The sequence below is a fragment of the Tursiops truncatus genome, chromosome 2, assembly GCF_011762595.2.
Source record: "Tursiops truncatus isolate mTurTru1 chromosome 2, mTurTru1.mat.Y, whole genome shotgun sequence".
Classification (NCBI taxonomy): domain Eukaryota; kingdom Metazoa; phylum Chordata; class Mammalia; order Artiodactyla; family Delphinidae; genus Tursiops; species Tursiops truncatus.
In genome coordinates, this window is record NC_047035.1 from 97,966,094 (window position 1) to 97,972,093 (window position 6,000).

Sequence of the window (6,000 nt, forward strand, 5' to 3'; positions counted from 1 at the left end):
GTGGACCTCAATCATACAAGAAAAACAATGTGGTGTACTGCACAACCAGACAGGAGGCCAAAACCAGCTGGATGCTCACAGCTCCACACCTCTCACCCTCTGGACATAAAGTTAATTACAAGCCCTTTATCTCTTCCTCCAACTCAGTGCTCACGTCTGCTCCCAAGATAATCAGCTTAAGGGAAACCAGACCATAAACTGGAACTTCCTGACCAAGAGGCAGAGGAATAAATATGATCCAAGCAAAACCTGCACACAGTATAAAAAGCGAAGGCAGTGAAAGGGAAAAATTCCTCTCTTCAGAAGGCAATCTTGTTCTAACAATGGCAAGACAATCTTGCTGCCTAGGGCATCACATTTTTTTTTTTTTTATTGTGAGCCAGCTTTATTGAGGCATAATTGACATATAAAATTGTAAGATGTTTAAAGTGTATATCATGGTGATTTGATATACATATACATTGTGAGAGGGATTCTCCCACCCATCCAGTTAATTACGGACTCACTTTAAATATGTGAGCCCTGTTTGGTTTTTCAGGTGGTATCAAGCCTATCATTATTTATTAGAGAGAAAATATATATATATATATATATATATATTCCATGTACGTAAAAATAATCCTTTTTCATAGTTTGTAGTGAAGATATAGACAGGGCACATTCCAAGATAAGTTTAAATAACGATGGAAGGCTAGTTCAGTTTTCAAAATAACACAGAAGATTGATTACTGTGCTGTCTGGGCCAGTTAATTCAATTCTCACTGAGAGAGGTCCGCAGGAAACCCCTCTCAACTGTTGCCAATATTGCTCTATCAGGAGCAGCAGGATGAGGTGGACTGAGACCAGATACTTATATCTATACACTAAGAAAAATTAAATATATGGACTAGAGGTTTCTAATGAGGAAAACAAATCCAAGTTTATTCATTAACTTATGGGTACATTCAGCAAGAGTTTATTGAACACTTCTTTTTTTGTCTAAGGCCACGTACACATAATCAGCTGACAGTCTAAAGTCATCACGTCATTAAAGGCCAAAATGAGTCTCAGAACTGGCAATTTCAGTTAGAAGTCAGAAAAAGATTAAATTCACTGTACTGCAAAATATTCATTAGGAAATGAAATTCCATTTTCTCAAATTTCCAAGGGATTTCACTCTCTCCCTAGATCAGCACAAGAGACCGAATCACTGGACACAGATGCTGAATGCCCCCACCCAGAGAAGAGGGCTCCCCACTGCCACGGTGGGAAGGACCCAAAGTCCTCACCTTTCTGCTTGTTTGACCTTTCCCTTTCCAAGGAGGGTAAGGCCATTATCTTGAGGAAAATAGGAGAATAGAAGAGGAGAGGTTTAGGAGTTGTGGTATAGCTATGGACATTGCTTCTCGGATAAAGTGGGAAGAAGAGTGAGAAAGAAATAGCAGAGTGATCCCCATTTCTCAGCCTCTCATTCCCTTTTCATTCACTCAACATGATTTTTTAGGGCTTAATATGTGCCAGAAACCATTCTAGGCGCTATGCCCACCATAGTGAACAAGACAAATTCCTGACCTTCATGGAGCCTGTATTCCACCAATGGGAGATAGATGTTGTGTACAACATGTGTGTGTGTGTGTGTGTGTGTGTGTGTGTGTGATGACAGTAAGTGCTATAAATACTCCAAAGAAAAATAAGGCAAGGGAAAGGGGAAGAAAATGATGGGGCAGGGCGGGGGTGGGGGGTGAAGGATGCTATTTTAGATGGGATGGTACAAGAAGGCATCTCTAAAGAAATGACTTTTGACTTGAAAGAAATGAGTGAGTAAGCTGTGCAGACATCTGAAGGAAGAACATTCCAGGCAGAGGAAACAGCAAATACAAAGGTCCTGAGGCGTGGCTGAAGCAGAGTGTGAAAAGAGGGGAGTGATAGAAGATGAAGCCCCCCACACCATGTAAGGGGACTGCAGGCCACAGTAAGGACTTTGGTTTCCTTCTGAGATAAAAAGCCACCGGAGAGCTTTGAGCACCGGAGTGAGAGACATAATTGACTCTGGCTGCTGCGTTGAGAACAGACTGTAGAGTGGTGAGGGTGGAAGCAGAGTGGCCTTGTAGGAGGCTTTTGAGTAATCCAGGCGACAGAAGTGAAAGGGACTTGGTGGAAGCAGGGGAAACTGTGGAAATTTCCTATCCTAGGTATAGACTCAAAATAGAACCAATGAGATCTGCTGAGGGACTAGATGTGGAGTGTGAGAGAAAGAAAAGAATCAGGGGTGACCCTGGGGTGTTTAGCCTGAGCACCTGGAAGAGTGAAGTTGCCATTAACGGAGACAGGTGAGACTAAGCGAAAGCGGGTTTGGAAGAGGAAAATCAAGAGTCTGTTTCCTAGAGACTGTTGCCCACTTCAAGACCCTTAGATCTCTTTTAAAACCAAGGCAACAGAAATTGAGAAGCTGATCTTAAATTTCATATGGAAATTCAGAGAACCCAGAATAGCCAGAACAGTCTCAAAAAAGAAAAGCAAAGTGGGAGGACTCACACTTCCCGATCTCAAAACTCACCATGTACACAGCTAATAAAGAGGCGAGTATGATACTAGCATAAGGATAGACATACAGATCAGTGGAGTAGAACCGAGAGTCTAGAAATAAACCCTCACATTTACAGTCAATTTATTTTCAACACAGGCACCAACAGCATTGAGAGGGGAAAAAATAATCTTTTCAACAAATGGTACTGGGAGAACTGGATGTCCATATGCAAAAAAATTAAGTTAGACCCCCTACCACACACCATATACAAAAATTAACTTAAAGTGAGTCAAAGATGGAAATGTAAGAGCTAGAACTATACAGCTCTTAGAAGAAAACATAGGCATAAATCTTCATGGCTTTGGATTTAGCAATGCTTTTTTAGATTTGACACCAAAAGCAGAGCAACAGAAGAAAAAATAAATTAATTGTACTTCATCAAAGTTAAAAATCAAGGCAGGCCATGGAAATTAAGGAAGTGAGGGAGTAAGGAAGAAAGAATAAAGGAAAGGAAGAAAGTAGGAATGAAAAACTAACATAAAATATAGAAAAGAATGATGGTCAGTCAAGTCTTTCCAGCACTACATTAACCTTTCTTCATTTGTAACCATCTGCAGAAATTCTGTTTTCCAGACTGTGTTTCCCCCCTAAAGCAAGTTTCTAAGAAGTTTAAGATAAATAAATAAATGGAACAAGAACAGTGAAGCACCAACAAGTTATATCACCAATAATTATAGAAAATTTATACAGCATAACACTCCTCCCCTTCTCAACATCTGAATGATGAGCTGAGCCAAAAGTGATAATCCATCCAGTAGGAAAAATAGCTGTTAGCCCATAGAGGTAAGAAAGAGGACCCCCTGGCAGGAAGTCATGTGGCCTGCAGGAGCCGAAATGCTGGGAAGGTGAAGTCAAGGGCTCACAAGCTTTCCTTCACTTCAGGCCTGACTTTGCTTAATCGGTGATCTACTGGGACAGAGACAAAAGCTTTGGCAATAGTTAGCAAACGAGTCATCACACCAGCCCTACCACCAGTCAAGACCCGAGAGCCTGGCTGCCTGGTAGGGTTTTCTGTCTGATTGGCAGGGAAAGAGAGAACCCTCTCCCACCCGTGCAGTTTGCCCGTCCAGACCCTCACCAGCAAAGGTGTCAAGATGTTAAATCATTCAACCGACAACAAAGGGAGGGAGGAAAGAACGGCGGGGGGCTGGGGGGCGGAGAGGAGGGCGTGCAGGAGGTCTGGAACCTTCCTCCTCTCCTGCCAGAGAAGTTTCCTTCCTCCCACCCCGAGATGGGGAGCCTCGCACCTGGATGCCGCCCGGAGGTGACCTCAGCCCCGTCCCAACCTGGGACTCCACCTAATCAGCACCTCGCCCAAGCTGACCCTCACCCCCGTCACTGTCATCGTGGGGTCTGTGCTGAGGGCCCGGGAGAAGTAAAGCAGCTTTTCTGGTGGGCTCAGCCGCCCACAGGCGGGGAGAGAAGGAGCTGCAGCTCCACCCCCCGCCCCAGGGCCAGACCCTGCGCTCGCCCTCTCCGTCGCTCAGCCCCGCGGGGTGACTGGAGCCTCCAGGAGCCCCGGGCCTAAGCGCGCCTCCCCCGCCCGCGCCAGCCGCCTCACCTATTTCGCCCGCGGTCCCCACGCCGCTCCTTCTGCGCGCGCCGCGTCCACCCGCTGACGGCCTTTTTTGGGTCCTCGGCGGGTATTTTCCGTCGGGCCCCACATCACTTCCCGTAAAGGAGAGCGAGGTGGGGGCGGGACCTCCTCTCCACCCTCCACCTCCCGCTTCCTCCTGTCACCTCGGCGAGCACCCCCGCCCAACTCCGCGAGAGCGCTTTGCGGGCGCCCTCCCCGCGCGCCGCCCCCAGCCCCGCCGCACCTGCCACGCAAAGGCCCCATTCGCCTCTTTTTAATCCAAGTTGGGTCTCCACTGCCGCTTCCCGGAAGGCGCGAAACCTTAGGGGGTTGTTTTCGTTCTGAGACACAGTGGTGACACTTACAAACTGCCACGGGATCGGGCACTGCAAGGTAGTTTGGTGTCTCTCGCCAAATCTGCTCCCCTAAAAGCCATTTTCTAAAGGTGTTTTCCAGGGCATCAGGTCGGTGTGTCCACCTTGTAGCCAGAGGTGCTGAGCGGCTGCAAAGTCAGCCCTGCCCGCGGTTCCTGAGGCCCGGGGGCGCTCCAGCTCACAGTGCCCCCTTGGTCCGGCTCCCCAGGGACCGGATCCGCGCTGGGCATCCGGCTCTGCCACTGTCCATCCCGCCCCGCCAGCTCCTCACTCAGGGAGCCTGGACATGGCCCTCCTGGAGTGAGAAAAAGCTCTGGGATTCTTGAAAATGACCGGGGGAAGCGGGGGCGGGGGGAGAGTAGTAGAATTCTGGCAGGAAAAAAATATATTTCTGGAAGGAAATGACAAACGGGGTCTCTACTCGTACAGTCTAGTTCAGATTATAAAATCGCTCTCAGTTAAATTTCCAAGTATTAGAGCAATTCGTTAACAAAAAAAAAAAAAAGTACAGTACTTGAAAGAATAGCCCCTGTACGGAGAAATCTGCGAGCCTTTGCTGCCCCCCAGCGGCTCCCTTCTCTCAGTGCCGACGGTTTTGTGTGGGCCGCTTGGACCTGTGGCTGTGAGGCAGGTTGGGGCCACCAGGTTCCCACTGAGAGGCAGCCGAATTCTCCTCCAGTGCCCTGGGGGTCTGAACAGTGGCTTTGGGGCCTGCCCCGTGGGCTTTCCGGCAAAGCACTTCTGAACCAAATAATTCTACTTTTAAGCAAAAGAAAATGACTGGAAGCCCTAGTCTACTGTCTCTTACTATCTGTTCTATCTCACTGATTCTTCTTGCACCACAAATTCCAGCTGTCTCAGGGCGACCTGCCCAACTCCATCATTCTTTCAGTCTATAACTACTCACAGTTTGCACTACAGTACAATCAGCTTCTCAGATTCACATATAGGATGAACCATATGAAATTGCCAAATATTGAATATACATTCAATTTAATAGTTCTAAATACAACACAGTGATCTCAAAGTTAGGGATAACAGATTTCACCATAGGGTGATGCTTTCAAGGGATGTTTTCCAGGGAAGAGAAAGGCCATCAAACTGTTGTTGATGGAGGTTAGGACAGGAAAAGTAGCCCGATATTCATGTGTAGAGGAAGTCTTAGGAGTCACTGATCAGCTAAGATCTGGGGGGCCAACAATGCAGCAACCGCTAATGGCTCATATAAGGAGAGCTCCCCCTTCAGCCCTCCCCACTCCTGCAGCCAGGCAGGGCTGTCACCAGGAGTTTACCAGGCAGGAGATCAGAAAATAGCGATACTGTGGCCCATTCGTCGTCACCCATTCATTCATTTCATTCAGTGAGTCAAGCACTGTGTTAGGTACTGGAGAGGCAATAGTGAACGAGGTAAATTGGTCCCTGCCCTCAGGGATCCTGCCCTCAGAGAAACCAAGTTAACTCCAGTGCAGTGAGATACGATCCTT

General features: G+C 47.4%; 1 protein-coding gene across 2 annotated transcripts in view; it reads right to left on the reverse strand.

Moving 5' to 3' along the window:
• Window positions 1–4,649, reverse strand: part of RAB27A (RAB27A, member RAS oncogene family) — a 74,397-nt gene extending 69,748 nt beyond the window's left edge. Inside the window, exon 1 of one of the 2 annotated variants that reach the window (XM_073801037.1) lies at window positions 4,508–4,649. The gene's annotated coding sequence lies outside the window, so the exon portion shown is untranslated. Of the gene's footprint in view, window positions 1–4,127; window positions 4,279–4,507 lie in introns of those variants that run through there. The other variant, XM_019946663.3, reaches the window with a different exon arrangement.
• Window positions 4,650–6,000: the final 1,351 nt, after the last annotated feature.